Source organism: Octopus bimaculoides, chromosome 15 (genome assembly GCF_046866305.1).
Source record: "Octopus bimaculoides isolate indiv1 chromosome 15, ASM4686630v1, whole genome shotgun sequence".
Taxonomy (NCBI): Eukaryota; Metazoa; Mollusca; class Cephalopoda; order Octopoda; family Octopodidae; genus Octopus; species Octopus bimaculoides.
The window spans coordinates 38,372,819-38,397,097 of record NC_142942.1 but is presented as its reverse complement, the minus strand read 5'-3'; the positions used below and the strand labels follow the sequence as shown (position 1 = coordinate 38,397,097).

At 35.2% G+C, this 24,279-nt stretch overlaps 1 long non-coding RNA gene across 1 annotated transcript in view; it reads right to left on the bottom strand.

Annotated features, from left to right (window-relative positions):
* Positions 1-9,425: 9,425 nt before the first annotated feature.
* LOC149132495 (uncharacterized) overlaps positions 9,426-24,279 on the bottom strand; it is a 45,812-nt gene continuing 30,958 nt past the window's right edge. The window contains exons 2-3 of the long non-coding RNA XR_016244456.1: positions 17,334-17,402; positions 9,426-14,162 (exon numbers count right to left, since the gene is read on the bottom strand). This is a non-coding gene — a long non-coding RNA (uncharacterized LOC149132495). The remainder of the gene's footprint in view (positions 14,163-17,333; positions 17,403-24,279) is intronic.

Genomic DNA, 24,279 nt, shown 5'->3' with positions numbered 1-24,279 from the left:
TTTTTAGAGGTCGGATGAATAAGAGCGTGTTTGCCTGTGTAATGAGAAACAATGATGTAGAATGGTTTTTTTTCTTTTATTCTAATATTAAGATGCGATGTTCATAGTATAATCAAATCGTAAAAGAAGGAAAAGTTAAATGCATTTTACTTCTTCTCTACAGCATATTTCTACTAAAACATGGAATGGAAGCGAACACTTTTCTTCATGTGACCGGCTTGAAAAATTAAGACACTAGGATATTATCATACATTTCTTAAGATGAAGCCAATGGTAGCCTTAATTCACAAATAAAGAAATTATATCCACCAATGCGGTGTTAAGCACTTATTTTCATCGTTCTACATTTACGTATATGTATATATATATGTATTTATATACGATGGATGGATGGATGGATGGATGGATGGATGGATGGATGGGGGAATGAATGGGTAGATAGATAGATAGATAGATAGATAGATAGATAGATAGATAGATAGATAGATAGATAACATCGTTATCATCATCATTTAAAGTCTGCTCTCCATGCTGGCATGAGTTAGACGGTTTGACTGGAGCTGATAAGCCGGAGAGCTGCACCAGCTTCCAGTTTGATTTGGCATGGTTTCTACGGCTGCATATCCTTCCTAAGGCCAACTACACCAGGAGTATAATGGGTGATTTTGCGTGTCATCGGCATGGGTGCCATTTATTTGACACCGGCAACGACCACGGCTATGATCCATGGGTGCTATTTGCATGGCACCGGCAACGACCTCGACGATTTATGGGTGCCTTTTACATGGTACCGGCAACGACCACGTCCACGATTCATGGGACCCCATTACATGGCTCCACCAATGACCAGAACTACAATTCACAGGTGCCGTATACATGGCATCATCAACAACAACGGCTACGATTACGATTCATGGGTGCCATTTCCGAGGCACCAGTTAACGGCCCAACTCCGATTTTACAGATGTCATTTAGATGGCACCGTCAATAGCCACGAATACGATCCACGGGATTCGTTTACATGGCGCCGGCAAGGTCACAGCTACGATTTCACTTAGCCTGACGAGTCTTCTCACGACAGTTTATCGCCAGAGGTCTCGGTCACTTGCCATCACCTCCGTAGGGCCTAAGATTCGAAGATTATGCTTGACCATCTCGTCCCATGTCTTCTGGATCCACCCCTTCCACAGGTTCTCTCCAGAGTTAGAGATCGGAACTTCATTTACAACTGTCCTCGTCCATACGCATCACATGACTATACCATCGCAGTCGTCTCTCTTGCCCACTACATCTGCCTGATGTCTTTTGGAGGTTTTCTAATATCGTGTAGTTTATTCTAATAAATATTCATGCGATACACACTATATAGACAAACTTATTACAGGAGCAATGCAACCCAGTTCGAAAAGAAAGCATTTTTAAATGTTGGTCTAAGTAATATCCGCACACTGAGATAATAGTAACAACTAATAAAAGGCCAATAATATCAAGTAGCTCCTATCTTGGTATTTGAAAGTATCTGCATAGAGTTAACCGTATTGCTGTTAAATACTGAAAATATCAAGTGGAAGCCTAGAGTCCTCCTTAACAATAATTGCAAAAGATGTGAGCAAATAACAAATACGCCATAATAATTCAGTGCGAGTGTGCACATACCAGCTGAGACCTTTTATGTAATTCACGTACAATCAGCGTAAAAGAACCAGTTTAAACAAAATTTCCCGGTCAATGAATTGAAATGCTGCAAACGAAATAAATTTATTTCACACATAACTAATTTAAACAAGTTAAGAGATTTCAATACACGCAAACCCATTTACATATGATGTCCAGTCATTTTGATGTCCTAATGGCGTTACTATTTCCTTATCGCTGCATCACAAAATATAACACAAAACATCTATCGATTGAGGAAATGAATTAAAACTTTCCAAGACCAAATATAGAAAAAGAGAAACTTGTTAAGAAATCAATTACGTTGAAAATTCAGTGATTCTTTTGCTGAACTGTGAACAATCTTTCTGCAAGCATATATAAATACCAACTTACAATCATATCTGCATACACAAATCATGCATATATACATACGTACAGAATACACCAGTGCACACAGATATATAAGTGTGCATTTATATGTGTGTATGTAGTGTGTGTGTCTACAGGGACAGAGAGACAGATGTATGGGCAACATACATTTACACACACACACACGCACACACACACACACACACACACATACACACACACACATATATATATATGTATATATATATATATATATATATATATATATATATATATATATATATATATATATATATATATATATATATATTGTTTCTGCTGGAAGTTGCATTTCTATCATAGTTGAGATCTTGAATATCACTGTATGGGAAGTTCCCGGAGTAGTTATGCTTGATAAAAAACAATTTATTTACCTAAGTTTTAACATCATCTCCTTCGAAATAGTCACCTTGCGCTCCAATACACCGGTCTCGGTGTTCTTGTCACTTTGGAATCTGGCTAGAAGTCGTTTTCTGTAAGCGAGTCGGGAACCTTGTGCAATTCACTCTGGATCTTGACATCGGTGTTAAAACAGTGACTTTGAGCTGCCGTTTTATCATTTTCATCTTAGGGAAGTGATGTAGGTCAGCAGATGCTAAATCTGCCGAATAGAGCAGATGCGGAAGCGATACCGTGTTGTTTTTTGGTGATAAACTCACGCGTGAGGAGAACACGGTGACATTGTCGCTCCACACAGATCCGGTCACTTTCACCGAATGTCTTCCCTCAAATGCTTCAAAATGTCGTAGTAGAACTCTCGATTGACGGCGTAGCCCTGGAGGACGAATTCTTGATGCACAATATCGCGGATATCGAAGAAAACGATGAGCATTTTCTTGAATGAGCTGCGGCTCTGTCATGCCTTTTTCGGTCGTGGAGACTTCCATTGAAGCGATAGGTGATTCGTCTTAGGGTCGTTACCGTAGACTCAACTCTCGTACCCGTAGACTCAACTCTCGTCCTCAACATGAAGGATGGGTCACCAGCGGTACGCTGACGGAGATCTTCATAGACCGGCGCGCTATTCTTTTTGCCGTATGTTCAATTGAGACGTGAGAATTGTCTGCACGAACATATATAATAGACCATCACCATCAGCAATGTCGTTGATTCTCCCCTGATGATCCTCAGACACAAATGGATGAATTTGCTCCACTTTTCCGGAGATGACGCTCGTAGTAGAGCTTCTAGATCGCTCAATTTCTTTCAGGGACATTCTTCCGCTCTTGAAGTGCCCGTGCTACTCGAAACATTGTGTTCGACTCATGGCTCCGTCGCCGTAAACTTGCGGAAACATACTCAATGTCTCTGTAGCAGATTTCCCAAGTTTAACGTAAAATTTCACTTCGACTTTGTTTGCAATTCCCTGTCCATGAAAATATCGCAGACTACAGCATACACGTGATCACAAAAACACAAATCTCACAACTAGCGAAGTAAACCCAGTGATGTTACTCGGCACATTACCTCATAAAGGTCACTGCTAGCTCTCACTAGGCACGTAACCGAATAATGCCATCCTCCCGCTACGGAACTAGACCAGGAACATTTTGATGCCACCTTTGTATCTTTGGCATAGCAATGTCTAAGAAAAATATCATTACACGCACTCACACACACACACATACACACTCATACGGACACATGATGCAAAATATATGTGTATGTGTGCTTTTCAATGTATATTAATATATATATAATCAGTGGAGATAGGAATGCTTTTTAATATTCCCTTATTCCATTTCAAATCTCATGGTATCATCATCTTACTATAGATTATTTTTATATTATTGTTGTTACTATTTGTAGGTGTGTGCGATCACTTGCGTGCATCTATCACCGCTACCGATCATACTATCGTCGATAAATACACTAAAGAAAATGGGAAAATAAACAAGAATAACATGTGGCCGTCGTTACCTGAAATAACCAAAATTGAGGAAGAAGTAAATAAAATCAAGAGCAGCAAATTGTACATTTTACAAGAATCGATATTTTTATTATGTCACATAATAATATTCATCACTTATAACTCATGCATCGTCTCTTAATATATGCACATATTTTTCTGTTTTATGGATTTTTGTTTCTAAAATAACATCATCATCATCATCATCATCACCATCATTCCCATCATCATTATCATTATCATCATCATCAACGCCAGTACCAACAACAACGTCAAGAACAAGAACAAGAAAAAATACACCATAAATGGTATCTGTCATTGGTAGTACATTAAAACTGAACGTTGGCTTACAAAAAAGAAACAAAGAGAAATAGCAGATTGTCAAATACCATCCTATGTTAGAGAACATCATGATGATGATGATGATGATGATGATGATGATAAAGCGGACGAGGAAGGAGAAGTGGAAGAGCTAGGAAACACAATTACTGTTTGAATGTTTACAGCTGCTTGTGACTTGATATTTAAGCAATTTTGGTAATCTGTTTCCTGTAGAGAACACGTTTCAACTTTTTTTCTTCTGTTACAGTCAGGAGAACTATTGTTTCTTGCCTAGTCGGTGGTAATGAATTCAAATCTGATGACCAAATTTCGATACCACATCTAGAATTTATGTAACCACAGATCCTCTTCTTGTCTTCTCTTCCTCAAACGTTATTGTGCTATTGTGTTAAGCACATAGTGTTATTTTTTCTGCACCGTGTCTTATGATAGTTTATGCTTACTTATTATGAATTGAATTGTACGTCCGTCATGCTTTTAGCTTAAAACAAACAGCTGGATTTTCGCTGACAGATTTACCAACGCTACATATAACCATTCTTTTCAATCGCGTAAGCAAGAATTTGTTACTAGCGAAAGACAATTTTCTGCTGTCAAATTGAACTTTCTTGAATACTTTTGTATTCTTTTTGTATTCTTGAATATTTTTTGTATGTTGTTGGGGCACAACATCTGGCAGTAGTTGTCACTTTTTGTCATTTTTGAGATAATGTGTTCTTTTTCTGAAAGAACCAGAATATTAATCCATTGCATTTCCACTGGAGTTCCCTATTTACTTTCCGTTACAGACATTTTTCGGTAAAAAAAATGGTGCGTCACCTTCACTTAAAACCTCACGATTAGCAGAACAGTGGAGAAGAGAATGTGTAAAAACATTTTAAACGATATCCTCTAACAACCCAGTCTTTAAGATAACTGTATGTTACACGCCATTTCCCGATAGTATTCAGCTCTGTTTATTTCGAAGATAGAATTTCAACAAATTTAAAGATCTTAATATGGAACTATGCGTCAGTAAATCTCCAAGTGTTTTAGTTTGTATTCGTCAGTATTTCATTGAATTTGTCCTTTAAATATTTAAATCCATTTCCTTAAAGATCCATTTCCTTACTTTTCAATATATTTTCCATGATATCAAGTTTAATGTGATGTGGTGAAAAATATTTTTTCAGGTTATCAACTACAGCCGGATGTTATGCCCCAACAACATATTCAGTTCTCGACAAGAGGCAAACATGCATTATGTAGTGGCTTTCATTTCCTCTTCTATTGCATAGTTACAACAATTACATACACTTGTGTAGCTAGTACCACGAAAATGTGCATAAAGATTTGTCGCTTTTTTCTAACCGCGTACACTTGTTTAGCCCAAATGTAAACAAAAATCATATAACTTTAAGAGGCAGAAATATTAGAAATGAGGTCCCTTGTATTTTATGGACCTATCGATTCATAAGATTTTAAAAAAGCTGCTTTACGATTTACTGACTTTTTTTTTGTTATCATATTCTTCTATCATAGCATTGACTTCATTCCAAATTCTTGCTTTTCACCTCCATGATAAATATTGCATATTGCCTTGTCAAGAAAAGAGACTATAGTGTTTGACTGAAAATCATTCTGATCTTAAAGCCAAGAACCAATTCTGCCTTCCCTAAATTGCGCCAGAAGTGATTTAACTACTTTTCACTGAGGAGATATGAGAAACAGACTCTATTTCGAAGACGTGATTGATTTTCTGTTTTAATATCCTTAGCTGTGTCTATGATCACTGTTGGTGGAATTAGCGATAGGTTTATTCTGGGAAGCAGTACAGGTTTTAAGGCTGATTTGTTTTCCCTTGTAAACCTAATTATGTTTGTCTTGCAAAAACAGAAGTCCTCAAACTAGTTGGTGGACAACAAATATCATGAGGAGAGTGAATGATAGAGCTATTATTTTTGCTATTCAGTCAATCTGTTAGAATTGCATATTCGCAGTATCTATCTATTTCTCATATTTGTCTCCTGTACTGCAAGCAAAACTCGTGCTCTTATACACGACTCATCCCTTATAATGCTGTATTTTGAAGTTTCATGGATGAATATTATCCACAGATATAGCGTGCGTTGCCTAGGTATCCACACAAGCGAATCTATTCGAAGTAATTCTAAATTAACACACAAGATCATAGAAAGTAATTAAGACAAGTTGCGTGATATCCTTTTCCCATGCAACGTACTCACCGCTAGAAACATCACACGTAAATTGCAAAACTACCGAGGTTTCTAGCTCTGTCGATTTCCCTTTCCATTGTCTAAAATCTGTACCAACAAGCTAGGTACTATCTTCAGCAAAAAGGTTTTTATCTACACTCATATATCCTGATCTTTGCAACAGTATGCCCCGACTGCAAAATCAACCTCTGTGATCCTGTCAACGTTTAACCTCGTCTGCAAAATATCACCTGCAAAATCTCAATGTTGAGGATTACAGTCATTACCAAAACTTTCTCTAAAACTTTTCTCTCTCTCTATCTCTCTCTCTCTCTCTCTCTCTCTCTCTCTCTCTCTCTCTCTCTCACTCTCTCTCTCTCTTTCGGTTTTCATAAAACCGGAGTTTTGGAGACCTTCCATCCAATACGCCGCATGGTTCTCCTTCTCAAGCAATTTCATGGAACCAATGTTGTTACAATCAAATTTTCAAAAGCATTCACAATAACTTGCTTGACAGAAAGAGCCCAATTATGGACACTTATGTCAGGAGACAGTATTGATAATATATAATCCCACACAAGCAACAACAGACTTATCATTCTCTACTTTGTTTTCAAAGCATAACCCAGAAACATCAAATCACCTAGGTTTCTCACTAATAGGATTAATTTGACATTTCATAAGTAATTCTTTTGCATTACTTTGCCTTACATAAGTTTCACCACGCTGTTCATACATCCACTATTCCATCTGTCAATAACATTTACCATATGATATTTAAACAATGAATGTCAAAGTAAATTTACAGCATACATTATTGGCCGACAGTCAAGTCCTCGAAACAGTATTTTTATAAATGAATAGAATTTGCATGTTTCCCCGATAAATATTAAAGCAACATGATTCAATTATGATACTGTTTTACCTGCATGTGTTTGAGTGTAGCGTGTATGGATGTGTGTATACATATATAAGTGTATAGAAATCCCCACCACTTGCAACATTATCTTTATATCTCTCTCTTCGACATACATACACACGTTCATATATAAATACGTTACACATATACATATATATATACATTTACATATAAATATATACATATGCATACATATATATGTATATATTATATTTATATATACATACATGTGTATATATATATGTATATATTATATTTATATATACATACATGTATATATATATATATATATATATATATATATATATATATATATATATATGTGTGTGTGTGTGTGTGTGTGTGTGTGTGTGTGTGTGTGTGTGTGTGTGTGTGTGTGTGTGTGTGTGAATGTAGATGATGCGTACATAAAGTTCTACATAAGTTTAAATGCAATGATATTCGATAAAGAACGCTGATTTCAATTATATTCTATACGTTCCTGCAAGGTATGTTATGTACGATAATCTGATATTTATTTTATCATTGTAGCGTAAACAAATCAAATGTCATTATTATTATTATTTGAAAATAACAAAGTTATACTTTCCGCCACAAAATACAATCCTAAAATGAAAATGGGAGTTTCATTTTCATATACCTACATCGTATGTTCATGTTGTGGCTGTGTGTATGCGCGTGTATGCGTGTGTGTGTATGTGTGTGTATGTGTATGCGCGCCTAACACTGTCTAATTGGTTGCTACCTACACTTCACCTAATTATATTCTTACACATATGTACGTTTATGTGTATGTGTTTGCATATATAATCGATATGGCGCTGCGAACAACATATGTATACAAGTATATGCATATATATATATTGTTATATGGTTTATTTATTGATCACCTACTTTGATGAGAACTTCATGCAATACACATGCAAAATGTTATAGATGTATATGTATTTTTTCCGCATTTTCACTTAGCCCATCAAAATATACTTGTTTTCCGATGTACACACACACAAGCATTGTATGCATATATACATGATTACTTACATGGACACACATGCACACATACACACACATGCCCACACATATATTTATATATATATATATATATGTGTGTGTGTGTGTGTGTGTGTGTGTGTGTGTGTGTTATATATATAAATATATGCATGTATGTATGTATGTATGTATGTATGTTTGTGAATATCAAAATATGTTCAGAGCTTTTCTTTCTCTGTCGCTTTCAGTTCAAATACCATTGGAATTCATCATCTGTTGAAATAGGATTTTATTTGCCTTTCATTTGAATTTAGTTTATCTGCAGCTTTCTGTTGATAGCAAGCTACAACTGTTTTGTAAACAAACAAATCCAATCAGCTAGAGTTTTAATATACTACTCGCTTACAAATATATTTGCTTATTTAGTAAATCTAATTTTTATTTCTGTTTGAAATATTATATATACTGATCGAATAGAAGTACATCCTTTATTAGTTTTTTCAAACATTATTGTGTGTGTATGTGTATGTGTGTCTGTCTGTCTGTCAGCGAACTCGTGCGTGCTCGTTTGTGTGTGTGTGTGTGCGTGTGTATCCCTATTTAACTGACTGCTACCTACATTCGGTTTATACAGCGTACATGCGAACGTCTATGATACATGTCTGTTTTTTTATTTTGAACATGGTCTTATTAAGAGAACCTGTGACTGTTATGGACACCTAAAAAAATCATAGATTATTCTTTCCCTGAGGATATTGACCTTGTTCTTGTTTAACCCTTGACTGACGTCGATTTAAAATGAAAGGTATTGTTATAATAATATGTATATTTTGTTCCAAGTCACATAATCCAAAGATTTTTTCTACGACGGCATTCCAAAGTGCCATAATACTTTGTGGTACTTTGCACATTTGTGTCCATATATAGGTTGTCCATAAATTATCCTTACAATTTAAAACTAAGGAAAAAAGAATGAAAAATAAAAATAACCCAGCAGAGGTTATTAGAAAACAGAATCAAATAAATTTTTATTAGAAATATCAGAAGACTTCCACGCGGGCTGAATTGGTTCTAAGCTAATCATCTAGGCGATCTCAACTTTTGTAGACAAGTCTTAAGTCGTAAAGCTAATTTTTGAACAACCTGGATGATGTATCCTCCATATTTCCATATTTTCCTGTGTACATATCAACGTATTTCGTCTACGTTGTTTAATAACACCTACCGCACACAGGCAGTTTGTATAATAACTGCGATCGATTCCTTTATCCAATTCAAGTACGAAATTTCTTTGCTCTAAATATGTACTTTTATTGTGCTTACTGAAATGCAGTATGCACAATATTGTATATTGTGCAGTAGTATATCATATGGAATAATGTGTTAGTGAGAATATGTATTTTTCTTTTTTTTTTACCTAAGATCTGAACAATTCATCCATTCTGCTCCTAACAGCCATAATGTGTTTTAACCACAAGAAAAAAATTAATGTTCTCCGCTGGCACTAAATTTATTGCTTATCCTCATTAAAGTCTGGTGTTGTGTATAGTATTGTTGTATAACTTTATAACTTTATAAAATTCTTATTGTTCCTGGCCAGTTTTCATTCAACAAGCGACTAACAGTCTCTCTTTACCATAAAACAGCAGACATTTGTATGAGAGCTTGTTCTGGCAGAAGAAGAAAACGGTTGAAATGTGAGAGCAACTGTTGTATTACACGTAACATTGTTCATGTACGTCAGATTACAGTCTTTGAGATGATATTTAAGTTATTATTGATTCTGCTATTTCTTGTATATCCCTACTTTCATTTTTTCTAGATTGAGTGGGATGATCAGTGTTCTTAGAATGGTCGTGTATTGGGGTTCTGTGCGTTATAGATACGTTTGGGTGTTTGAGAGTGGTGTTACCCACAAGGTGAACACACTGTTAAGGCCAGAATCTGCTGTAGCAGCGAATGTTGTCACTTTTATAGCCAGACCATATTTACTTTGCATTTTGATTTACCTTCTATGTAGTCTGTGGATTTGTTCTGTTTTGTGTTTAGTTTCTAGTAATGTTTTGGGTAAACAACGGAAAAGACAAGAGTATGATGTTTTGTTTGTACACTAGTAATTTCGTTTTACTGAAGAACTGAACAATTCATCCGACTGCTTCTAGCTGCCATAATGTATTTTAACCATAGGAGACAAAAATGTTCTTTGTATTAAATCAGAATACAAAATTTCTTTGTGCTGACTAAAATGTTGTTCTTTAAAAGAAGTGAGATAATGAGTTTAGTAGATTTTAAACTAATCACAATTCCAGAGTTTGATGTAGCATTGGAGGCTGTGACTGTGATATGAACTACATATGAAGCTGCATGTACGCATCAGGTGTCGTTCCAAGCTGCGATGTGAAGGAAAATACCTATTTCGTTATTGCCCACAAGGGGCTAAACATAGAGGGAACAAACAAGAACAGACGAATGGATTAAGTCGATTACATCGACCCCAGTGCGTAACTGGTACTTAATTTATCGACCCCGAAAGGATGAAAGGCAAAGTCGACATCGGCGGAATTTGAACTCAGAACATAATGGCAGACGAAATACCGCTAAGCATTTCACCCGGCGTGCTAACGATTCTGCCAGCTCGCCGCCTATGTGAAGGAAAAAACCGATACCTGCAATCCACCATTTAGAATATTGTGTGTTTTTATTACTGCACGTTACATAAGCTTAGTAACTTGAAAGATTATTATCTTGATAAATGTGTTTTCGTGGAAAAAGGTGCTAAGTATTTACGTTTAAGTTTTTGCATGAGTGCAAAGAAGAGAATTGTTAGTTTTGAAGGTAGAATGATAGGTGCAAAAACCTTTTGGTATAGAAGTTATTAATCATTTTCAAGCGTAGAGATACGGCTGAACTTTGTTGATAGGACGTATGGCGTGAGTTTAAAGACGATTGCCTAGAATGACGTTGCAGAGAATAAGCCGATTTTTATAAATGATGGAATAATCAATAGTTGTTTTTCATACTGTTTTCATTGTTTCATTCTTTCATTTTGCTTTCAATATTTTTAGAATTCTCTTCACTCACAAGACATTTAATGTTTGTCACTGCTCGTATGAGTAGTTAAAGCTGCTGATGTATGCAAAGTTACGTGAGCATGTAGACGATTTTCATAGTTATCTATCGTTAGGTCTGTTCATAAGGCCTTTTCAGTTGCCTGATTTTTTTCCTAATACGTTTCTAGTGCCTCAAGGAAGAAAGGTAAATCGATAGAAATTAAAGAAGAAAGGAAGGAAACTGGTAAGTTGGTATCTTTTGAGCAGTGTTTCATAACTGATTTTAGAAAAATGCTTGATAAAGATATTTATGTTGGAATGTTGGTATTGCTACTTCAAGTTGTTGTTCTTTGACGTCAATGGAATTGTTTGACTTTCAATCGACATTCATGTTATTTATTTGTATAGTGTTTTAACGTCTGATTTCATAATTTATGTTAAACACAGTCGTACACATGTTTCCTGTTGTTTCCTGTTGTTTCGTTGTCTTTCTTTTTGATATTTCCTTGTCATTTGCCTAATGAAGAACTTTTGTTCTTTCATGTCTGTTTTTTTTTTCATCAAGTTAGCAGTCCATTTATATAAAGTGTATTGTATTTATATAGAGTGTATAGTATTTAGAGGTTGTCTTCGGATGCTATCATATTTGTTTAGTTTGGTGTATATATTTTGTTGCTGCTGTTGCTTTAGACATGGGTAAACTTTGAATGAACAGAGATTTGATCAAAGAGATTCCATACAGTTCTAGCATTTTTCCCCATGGTATATTTATGATAATAATATTCAGTTGTCCTGAGGCAATAGTGCGGGATTTAATGATATTTAATATTTCTAGCAGATAAGCTGTCCTGACCGGCATTATCTTATAAGTTCTACTCAAAAATGGTAAAGCGGAAGCTGAGGGTGATTTGGGTGATCTTTCTATCATATCGATCGAATATGTACACGCTCCTGAGATTGATTGTATCTTAACTGGAGAAAGTATAGTTGTTAAGTTTTATAAGTTTGTATTTCTTGTTTCTTCGTGAAAGACCCTTAATAGAATTCTTTATATAAAAATCAAGTTTGTTTAATAATATGTGAATATGTTGAGATAACTATGGCGATATAGTCAGAAATACAGGACAGTTTTCTTAATTTATTTTGTGTTGGTTTTGAAACGTAAGAGTGCAATATGATAGAAATTTGATTGTTATCTTTAGCAAGTTCAACTACCACTTACAAGCTCCAACAACTATTACATTTTTCTTAACTTGTATAAAAGAATATCTATTTATTGTTGTATCGTTTCTGTTTCGGAATGTCGTTAATTGCATTTATATACATGACACACGCTTTTGTTACGCTGTAGTCGTAGTATATCAAATCCTGCCATTTATATGTTTTATTGAGTTTTATTGAGTTTGTAATGTGTGTCCTTGGCATTTCTGTCGTTCGTTCGCATTGTTTGTTGTGTACAACGATTTTACCTTCGAATTTATTTTACTACTTGTGTTTTTGTTTATGGTTAGTTCCAGTTTAACCGTTATTAAGCAAATATATGGTTAAAGGCACTCCTGCATTCAACATCATGATTTTCTAAGACATAAAACAGGAAAAAGAACATTGTTGAACATGTCAATTTTAAAGGCGGCAGAGTCCGATCGGATAGAGATCTGACGGCTGTCTTTAGAGTGTTGATATGACTTATCGCTAGTGCGAGTTATCACAAAGAAAGCCCTTATTGCGTACCAGGTTTCTACGATGATAAAGAATCTTGAGGTCATATTGTTAATGTCTTGATTTGTAATCTTACAAATGTTCCCTTTTACAATTATTTTTTTAGTCAGTCTTCTATAAGCAGTAACTAAAGTGCAGTTAAACTTGAATCAGTGGTCTATTTGTTATTGATTATTGTTAGAATTTTATATATTGATTTCAGATTTTGGCACAAGGCCAGAAATTTTGGGGGAAGATATGTTGATTAAATTGACTCCAGTACTTATTTTATCGTCCTCGAAAGAATGAAAAGCAAAGTCGACATGGGTAGAATTTAAACTCACGATGTAAAGTGCTTTTTGCTCGACTGGTTTCTGCAAACTTGCCTTTTTTTTACTTTTATATATTGAATAGGCATTTAATGTGCTTTGTATTTTGTTGAATATTAATTTTGTAAATGTTTATTTTTATTTTCATCAAATATATCCTTAATCTTATGTTAACTGACAAAGAAAGACTGTTAATTGCTTTTTGAAAGCATTTTTTTTATTCCCCCGTTGGGCGGGGGGGAAATAATTACTTTTTAAAAATCCATGTTGTACGGCAATGCAGACAATAGTACATCGGAAAGGAGCCCAACAGAAAGCTCACCATCGACACCAATGACAATTCAGCCATAAGATTTTCCAAGTCTCCCGAGTTATTTATTGTTGTATCGTTTCTGTTTCGGAATGTCGTTAATTGTATTTATATACATGACACACGCTTTTGTTACGCTGTAATCGTAGTATATCAAATCCTTCCATTTATATGTTTTATTGAGTTTGTAATGTTTGTCCTTGGCATTTCTGTCGTTCGCATTGTTTGTTGCGTACAACGATTTTGCCTTCGAATTTATTTTACTACTTGTGTTTTTGTTAATGGTTAGTTCCAATTTAACAGTTATTAAGCAAATCTATGGTTATAGGCACTCCTGCATTCAACATCATGATTTTCTAAAACATAAAACAGGAAAAAGAACATTATTGAACATGTCAATTTTAAAGGCGGTAGAGTCCGATCGGATAGAGATCTGTAGCATTGTATCAACAAGGAATATAGCAGTGAAAATTTTACAAGAAGAGAAAAACAGTTTTGCAACAGCAACCGGGAGTCGAACCTGACAACTCAATACAGAAAAAGAATTAAAACAGTACACAAATATGTTACAAAAAGAAGGAAGCACGGTGAAAGTAGAACCTTCACAGAGAGTGTTAGAAGCGGAAAAAAAGAAAGACAATAATATACAAAACATACAATCTTAAAAGCAGAAAAATGGACAGAATTGCTGAAGAAACGGTGGAAAAAGGTTTACAGCAAATATGGCCCGACATTTAATACATAACTCGCGGCAAAATGTTTGGCACAATAGAGGTGAGAATGGTAAGTGAGGAAAAGGTGCAATACCATTCAGTTGAAATTATAAAGACAGATGACGTGGCACTCAGACCCACATATATGGGATGGAGAACATCAAGAATTCAAATAGGGAGAATTTCATCGGAGGTGGACCCCATGTGGCTGATAGCAGCCGTAACCATGAACGTGGAGAAAATCACACTCCTCCAGGCGACAGTTACAGGTAAAATGAATTAGCACGGCTAAATAATTAATATGGTCGTACAGGTAGAGCTGCAAGCTCTCGAAGAAATACCAGAGAAAATAGAAATAGCAGAGGAGTCACCCATAGTGTTTGTGGAGGGACGAAAACCAAGGAGCTTCCAGTGCGGCCAGCTAGGACATATCTGCTCCGAATGCAAAGAAGGAGAGGAAGGGGAGGAGGAAGAAGGAAAGGAGAAGATAGAAAACCAGAAGAATGGACTTAGAATGCGAACGGCTAAGTTTCTCAGACGTTAGTATGTCAGAACGTGAAATGATTGAATCACTAGAAAAAGTGGAGGTGGGGATAGCAAGAGAGATAAAAGAGAACAGTTTTGCGGCATCAACCGGGACTTTGAAAGAAGGCATGTCGGCGAAAATGCAATACATAGGAAAGTAAAGAAAAATGATGTAAAACGAGGGGTATGTTGTGGAAATGACGTCTCCGATCGAAGTATTAAAAGTACAAGCAAAACTCGTAATTTACAAAACGTACGTGTTAAAGGATAAAAAGATCGATGTTGCATCAAGAGAACAGATTGAAAGATGCTTGGGGCCCATCTGGTCAGAGGTTAAATAATTGACCAGGGGTAACAAGTTTGCGTCGGTTGATGTGAGATTTCAATCAGAGGAAAAAGCTAAGCAGCATTCGGTGACAGCCCTGAAATCACAGGAAGTGCTGCTTTTGCCGACTAACCTGGAAGGTGTGTAGCCAAGGTGAGAGTGGAGGAGGTCTCGCCGGAGGTAAATGTGGTCTGGCTCGTGGCTGCAATGACCCTTGGCGTGGAGGAAAGAATTTCAATCCTCCAAATAACTAGGCTACCTGCGCGGAACTGGCTGGGGCAGGGGCTTGAGGTGATTGTTCAGGCTGCCCCAAAAGATTTAGAGATTTTGGCTGCAACCATTCTGGTTAGCAGAAAAAGACTGAGGACCGTAGTGGAGGGCAGGAGGCCTCGTTGTTTTAAGTGTGGCCAAAAGGTCCACATAATTGCTAAGTGCACTCCACCCTCTGAGAAAGTGACGGAGACTATAACGAAGGGGAGCGTGCAGTCACCCGCAAAGCAAGTAACAAAAGGCTATGAGGAGCCTTGTAGGCAGGTTGAAAATGAAAAGGGATGGACAGTAGTGGCAAGGAAGAGGAGGAAACAAAGAAGGAAGACGAATAACCCCCACCCACTCCCATCCCACCTACTACCTCCTTTCTGCTCCCCTCCTTTCCTACTGCCACCTTTCCGCTGCAAACACATCTCACCCTACCTCTCCAGGCATCGACCCCAACGCTAACCCTACAGTAACACAAACATGCGTCCAGGAGCCACCCCGCTGCAGTCCCCACCCTCGTCGTCGTAACGACAGCGTGCTCCTCTATATACATATATACATATATATATATATATATATATATATATATATATATATATATATATATATATATATATATATATATATATATGTTATAAGATTTATAGTGATCTAATAATGGTACGAATACTAATCCATCTGTTGTCTGAGATAAATATAACCTAGCGGCGTATACTTGAGATATATTCTAAATATAGTCATTAATTTACTATGCTTTTGTATCTGGTGTCTGTAGTCCGTTCAATTCCGGCTCGTTACATTAAAAATATGGCTTTCGTTGTGTTTACTTCGCGTACAAATGTCTGATGCTTCAATTCTGAAATTCAAATTCAGTTTGTTTCTCTTTATTCATCCCTTTCGTTATATTTTTATCCTATTTTGTTTTCCATTTTCATTTTTTTTTTTTGCAGATATTTTTAGGATTTCTCTCGTAATTACTTGACTTCAGAATCTTTTTCTAGATTACAGTATAATCTTTTATTATATTTTATTTCTTCACTGTGTCATTTACACGACATTCTATTCCAATTTTAGAATAAATATCCCTAATAATTTCCTGCGTATTTTGTGCACCATATCCAATTCGTGGTCATTCATTTCGGATAAGCATAACGGATGATTTATGATATCCCATAATAGTTTTCTCTACAGCAAAGAACAGTTTAATTTAGTAGCCATAGCTATTAAGGCCAACATGCAGAGCACTACGAATATGGACGTTTCCTTACAAAGCAGATTTGTTATTGTGTTGATGGACAATTTCTTTCCAGCCAGTCATGTTTTTGTTCTTGGTATTAAACTGCAAGGTAAGCTAGAAGCAGTGGATTTACGATCAAAGTTATACCACAGAGACTATACTATTTTTATCAGACACTGCATGTAGAGTTACACTAAAGTATCCTTCACTTTTCAAAGAAAGTCAGTATGAATTGGGTAGCAAATTGTGCGACAAACTAGACGTTCACTCTTTGCCTCGTTTTCATGATGCATGTAAAACGTGTGATCATGTTTGGTACTACTTATTCATCTTTAAACTTTTGAGTCAGTGTATAAAGACGTCGATACATATATGTGTACTTAAGATAAGGTGTTAGAAATCTATGCACGCCGTATTTAATTAATATTCGTATATTTTATTTATAAATAATAGATGTTTACAACTTTACCTGCGTTACCGGCATCGATTTTGTTCCTCTGGAAAGAGAACTATTCCGTTTTCGATGGGTAGTTGATCTCTGTAAGAATATTAAAAATTAGAATTGTGTATGTATTCCATAGAAAGAAAAAAAAACAAGCTGTTAATTTGATGGGTACTCGTATACTCACACCTACCTGGTGGTACCCAATTTTCTAGTGGTTATACAAAAACACTTTAAATTGTTTCGTGTAAAATTAAATGTTTCAGTCCAATATATATTAACAAATGAGACAATGGTCTAGGGTGTTTTCGTAATGCTTAGATTACTGTTACATCAGCTGATTTTGGTGGAGTATGGAGTTCTGTACTTGGTATATAATGATCACTATATGTAGTGTTTAAGGCGATGAGCTGGCACGCTGAACCAAAGGCTTAGTGGTATTTCGTCTCTCTTTACGTTCTGAGTTCAAATTCTGCTGAGGTTTACTTTACCTTTCATCTTTTCGGTGTCTATAAATTAAGTACCAGTTGTGTAAAGGTGTCGATCTAATCGACTGGGCCTCACTCCAAAACTTTCGGGTCTTGTGCCTAGAGTAGAAAAGATTATAGATGTTATTATAATATGTATCTTTAAAAAGGCTGCGAGCTGGCAGAAACGTTAGCACGCTGGGCAAAATGCTTAGCGGTATTTCGTCTGCCGTTACGTTCTGAGCTCAAATTCCGCCGAGGTCGACTTTGCCTTTCATCCTTTCGGGGTCGATTAAACAAGCACTGGAGTCGATGTAATCGACTTAATCCCTTTGTCTTTCCTTGATTGTCCCCTTTATGTTTATCCTCCGTGGGCAATAAAAAAATAGATATATGTAGTGTCTTTCAATGGGACGTTTAATTGGCAAATATTGTCATCAATTATTGTCTAAAACTAAAAGACAGTCTAACTCGTAACGTTTCCCTTCATTTATATGAAGTTATTTACTAAACTCATTACCTAAGTTATAATAATTCTGGAAATGCACTGCCTATACTGCACACGCAGACACATATATATTAATGTGTGCTTGTAAATATGTATATACAAATACACATACATAGATATATATGTTTCTATGCATGTAGGTATGTATGTACGTAAATGTTCGCGTGTGTATTTGTATGTAAGTTTATGTATATATATATATATATATGTATGTATGTATGTATATATATATATGTATGTATGTATATATATATGTAGATAGTTATATATATATATATATATATATATATATATATATATATATATATATATAAAGAGAAAGAGAAATACATAAAGATACATAGATAAATTGATATATATATATATATATATATATATATATATCAATTGATAGACAGATGTGCGTATAAGTGTATGTTTGTGCTTTTGGGAGGGAGTAATTGTATAAATAAAGACATTGTTATTCTGCGATTCATGAGCAATTAAGCAAGACAGTAATTATTAAAATGAAATAGAGTAGAATATGATATATTTAAAGCAGCGTTAGAATTCTTGCTCAAGTTTAACATTTCCGCTTCATGAAACCACTAACAATATATATTGGTTGGATTATATTTGTAGCAGACAATCTATATCGGACCGATGGACTGGAACAGAGTCACGCTAATCCTTATCGACAATGCTTATGATTTATAATTAACATGATAATGAGATTTGTAAATTCCATTTTGGTGAACACAAAGGTTAATCTAAAATGAAATGTGCGTCAAAAATTTAAAGAGAGATTTTCAATGAATTATGTACAATTTCTTGGGTTCAGATCTGCTAATGTGAAAAAGGGATTTGTAGGAGCAAACTTTTCTGTAGAATAATTAAGATGATAATGGGTAGTATTCTAAATAAATGCGAGACAAAATAGTAGCACCAGAGAAATTTTAGATCAAATGACGAAGAAAGTAAACAGAATAATTAGAGACTATATTCTAAGGATGGTCGTAAGTTTTGAATATATTCTATTACGTTAGATTTCGTTGGGATGGCGGCTTAGGGAATTAGATATTTAGAAAACGATATGGCTTGTGTAAAATTTAATAATTACTGAGATGAAAGTGATATAGGTAACACAGGTATGAAAGTGATATAGGTAACACAGGTATGAATGTGATACTGTCATGTGCATTTACACAAACATATATAAAAAAAAACACGCGTGAGTATATGAATTCATTGGTGATAATAGGGACAAATATTATCCGTATGCTCAACTTCAGAACATTTACACGCACGCAAACACACGCGTGCACATACATGCATATATTTTAAACAAGAATGTTGTTGACAGTGACTTCGAAATTTCCACCAGTTATGCCATCACCGGACTGCCTGTTACATTTAGTACGCTACAAATGTATAGTGTGGCCCATTAAAATTAATGTAAAATTGTGTATATTAAAACTTGAGGTTACCGAGATAATCTTCTATAATGATACTCTTGTATTTATGAATGAGAAACGAAGGGGTGATAGATGAATAAGGAAGGAAGGGGTGATATCATACTTGGTAGTGGGATGATCAAAATCGTACGCTGAAAAAAGTAAATCAAACAGCGTTTCAACTCTGTGAGAATATATATGTGTGTATGTAAAAGGGGGGATGTGAATGTGTGTGTGTGCATATGTGTGCGTATGTTTGTGTATGTGCGTGTGCGGATGCAATGGAAATGGGATGGTTCATCTTTGTTCGCTTAGTATTTAGGTCTACTTTTTGATTTAGTTGAATCTTGGTTGGTTTATCTTTTTGTTGGTCAGTTATTTTTAGCGTTTTTACAGAAAAAAAGTCATTCTAAAATTGTTTTTTAACGTAAGCGTGCCCAAACAAGTCGAATGCTTACACAGAGCAGGTTTTACAGCCAAATCATCCAAACCGACCAGGTGAAACCGACCAGGTGAAACCGACCAGGTGAAACCGGACTTAGCTGCTAGTTCTACTATATAGATAGATACATACATATACATACATACATACATATATATATATATATATATATATATATATATATATATATATATATAGTTTTAGGGAAAATAACCAATTTTCAAGAACTCATCGATGAAAATCCACTATCACATATATAAATTTAAATCGATTAAAATCAATTAAAATCATCCCTTCATCCATTATAATAACATGTATATTTATTTTCCCTAAAACTATATATTTTATATATACTTTATCTATAAGGCTCAATTTAATTTTTATTTTTTATAAATTGATTTTAATTGAGTTTTTTACCTGTAATTTTGGATTTTGTCCCTAATATTATTATATATATATATATATATATATATATATATATGTATATATATATATATATATATATATATATATATATATATATATATATATATATATATATATACATACATATATATACATATACATATACGACGGGCTTCTTTAAGTTTTTTTAAGTTTCCATTCACCAGTCTTTTGTTGGCTGAGATGAAGTAATAATTAGTTGCCTATGTTACCACGCATTGGAATTGAATCCGGAATTGTTCTGGGGGCAGCAAATGCGCTACCACACAGCTACGCCTATGCCCACGTAATCACCTGCTCGCTAGTTATTCTCTGAAAATTTCTTCAATTCATTTATCTTCTATTTTAATATATTGAATTCGTAGGATACAACTGGCATAGCTAGTATAATTCGATCCATCATAACTCTAGTAGTTTATTATTAGTCTAACTATGCTTTGGTTAACTTTTCTAATATCCTGCTCTATTAATCTGGGTTCTATCTTACCATTTTGTACGGAGGATTCTGCTCCGATTCATTTATTACAACGTATGGATCTAATTTAATACTCTCAGTCTCACTATGTTTGACTTCTCCCGAAATAGCTTTCATATATTTGTCCACTCGCATACACTTATACATCTTAACTGTATACCTAATCGATTTTTAAGATCTTCTCCAATTACGTATCACGACAGAGCAGTTCGTTTTTAATTTGTTCGAAGCAGTTATATCTATTCCTGTATTTTCAACTGATTTATTAATAAGGTCACAGTAAGACAAAAAGAAAAAAAGAATGCAGAAGGTTAGGTTTCTCTCTCAAAGTTAACACTTCCTATAGGTACAAAGATGGTATTGATCATCCCTTCTTGGCGTTGTTCTCACATAGTTGTTTTACATTTTGTCCTGTCATAAGTGATGTACTGTATTAATACCGGAATTGCTATGTTCAATTCTGTGGTATTTTAGAAATCAATCCATGACAAGGTAAGTTTTGTTTTCCACTTCATTTTTTCTATAAAAGTATCCGGTTAATTGTCGTTATTATTATTATTATTATTATTATTATTATTATTATTATTATTATTATTATTATTATTATTATTATTATTATTATTCAGTAGTTTTATTTTTATAACGTACTTTCACTTCACTACCGAGCGCAGCACTGTGTGCCCTGGGTATGTGCTGTGGTTTGCTGTGATGCTCTTATGGTTACTGTATTGAAAGTGTTTTGCGTAGGATGTGTGCAGTGCCCAGTAGTGCAATTTTCTGTATGTTATATATATTTGTAAGTCCTGGTGTTTTTGTTATGTATTTGTTTGAATATTTATCATTATTATTATTATTATTATCATTATTATTATTATTATTATCATTATTATTATCATTATTATTATTATTATTATTGTTCAGTAGTTTTATTTTTATAACGTGCTTTCACTTCACTACCGAGCGCAGCTCTGTGCGCCTTGGGTATGTGCTGTGGTTTGCTGTGGTGCTTTTATGTTTACTGTATTGAAAGTGTTTTGCGTAGAATGTGTGCAGTACCCAGTAGTGCAATTTTCTGTATGTTACATATATTTGTAAGTCCTGGTATTTTTGTTATGTATTTGTCTGAGTATTTTTTAATTATACCTAAGGCACCTACTATGATAGGAATTGTTTCTGTTTTTAGACTCCACATTCGAGTTATCTCTATTTCCAGGTCTTTGTATTTTGAAAGTTTTTCCATTTCTTTTAGAGAAACGTTGTCATCTGCTGGTATTGATACATCAATTAGAAAGCATTTTTTTCCTTCATGATCTTTGACAACTATATCTGGTCTATTTGCCTTAATTTCTCTATCTGTGTGTATTGGCATATCCCAGAGTATGGTTGCTTTCTCGTTTTCCGTGACCTTTTCTGGCGTGTGTTTATACCATCTTTTTTCTGTTGTTATTCCATAGTGTTGGCATAGCTTCCAGTGTATATAGGTCCCAGCTCTGTCGTGTCTGTGAATATATTCCTTCTTAGCCAGGACTGGGCAGCCAGAGATAATATGATTTATTGTTTCTTGTCGATCTCCACATATTCTACAGTTACTTGTTATATTTCTTTTCATTATGTGTTTTTGGTAATTTCTGGTGGGGAGACTCTGGTCTTGTGCAGCAATTAAAAATCCTTCAGTCTCTGCTTTGAGTCCTGAGCTTCTCAGCCATTGCTGGGATTTTTCTCTGTCTATTTCTTTCGCATTTAGTTTAGCCCAGTATTTACCATGTAGGGGCTTTTCTTGCCATCGTTTTATCATGGTCCGTTGTTGTTCTAGCTTTAGTTTGGATTTCATTTGTTTTATAGCTTTTGTTGTTTCTTCTTCTTCTTCTTCTTCTTCTTCTTCGTATTTGTTAGGTAGATTGATTTCTTGTTTGTATTTGTCAGCTTCCTTAAATACTGAAAACAGTTTTTTGTTTTGCTCGTGTTTTGTGGCTATTTGTATTAGCTTCCCTTGCTTCTGGAGTAGGTATTTTTGCAGTCCTATGGTGGTTATTTTATAATAGTTTTCTAGCTGTATAAGACCCCTGCCACCTTCTGTGCGTTGTATATATAGCTTTTCTATGTCAGATTTTGGGTGGTGCATCCTATATCCTGTCATTATTTTTCTTGTTTTCCTGTCTATTTTACATAGTTCGTTTAGTGTCCAGTTAAGGATGTTGTAGCTGTAGCTTATAACTGGGACAGCTAAAGTGTTGATACCCATTATCTTGTTTTTAGCATTGAGCTCTGTTTTTAGTATTGATCTGTTTTTATTATTATTATTATTATTATTATTATTATTATTATTATTATTATTATTAAGGCGGCGTGGTGGTAGAATCGTTAGCGCGCTGGACGAAATACTTTGCGGTATTTTGCCCGTTAAACGTTCTAAATCCTTTTAAAGTCAACTTTTGTTTATGGTCCATTCAAGTAGTGAGTTCTTGCTGAGTAAGTTCTATCCAGGTATGGGTGGTTTATCCGGTATTCCTTGAAAAAATCTGTCTAGACTCCGTTTAAAGCTGATAGGATCCTTTTCCTCTTTTATCTGTTTTGGGACAATGTTAAACAGGGCAGGGCCTGTTGAGGAAAAGAAATTATGCCGCAGTGTACCTATATGTTGTGATCCTGAATTGGGCAGGACACGTATGGCCTGTGGTCCCAGCCTTGGATGAACCTTGAAACTAATGTTCAGGTCGTTTGGGCAATGCTGGCGGTATATTCTCCACATCGTACAGATGATGTACCGCTCGCGGCGGTGCTGGAGAGAATAGAGTTTCAAGGCTTTAAGGCGGTCCCAGTAATCGAGATCAGTCATGCCTTCAATTCGTTTAGTGAGTGCCCTCTGGAGTGATTCAATCCTCGAGATGTTTTGTTTTGTATGGGGAGACCACAAGGATCAGCAGTGTTTGAGGTGTGGCCGCACAAAGGAGGAGAAAAGTGGAATGATGACACCTTGTTCCCTGGCTCTTAAGATCCAGGAGCTCATCCTACGACGTATATTGACCTTATTGTTGATGTGGGCATTCCAATTGAAATTGTTATCAACAATTACACCCAGCTCTCTGATATTATTGGATGTTGTGAGCGGTTCCCCTGAAGGAAGAGAGTATGGCTGTTTTACTATAGACTTTCTTCCAAAATGCATCAGCTCAAATTTTCCCTCGATCAGTTGGATTTTGTTTT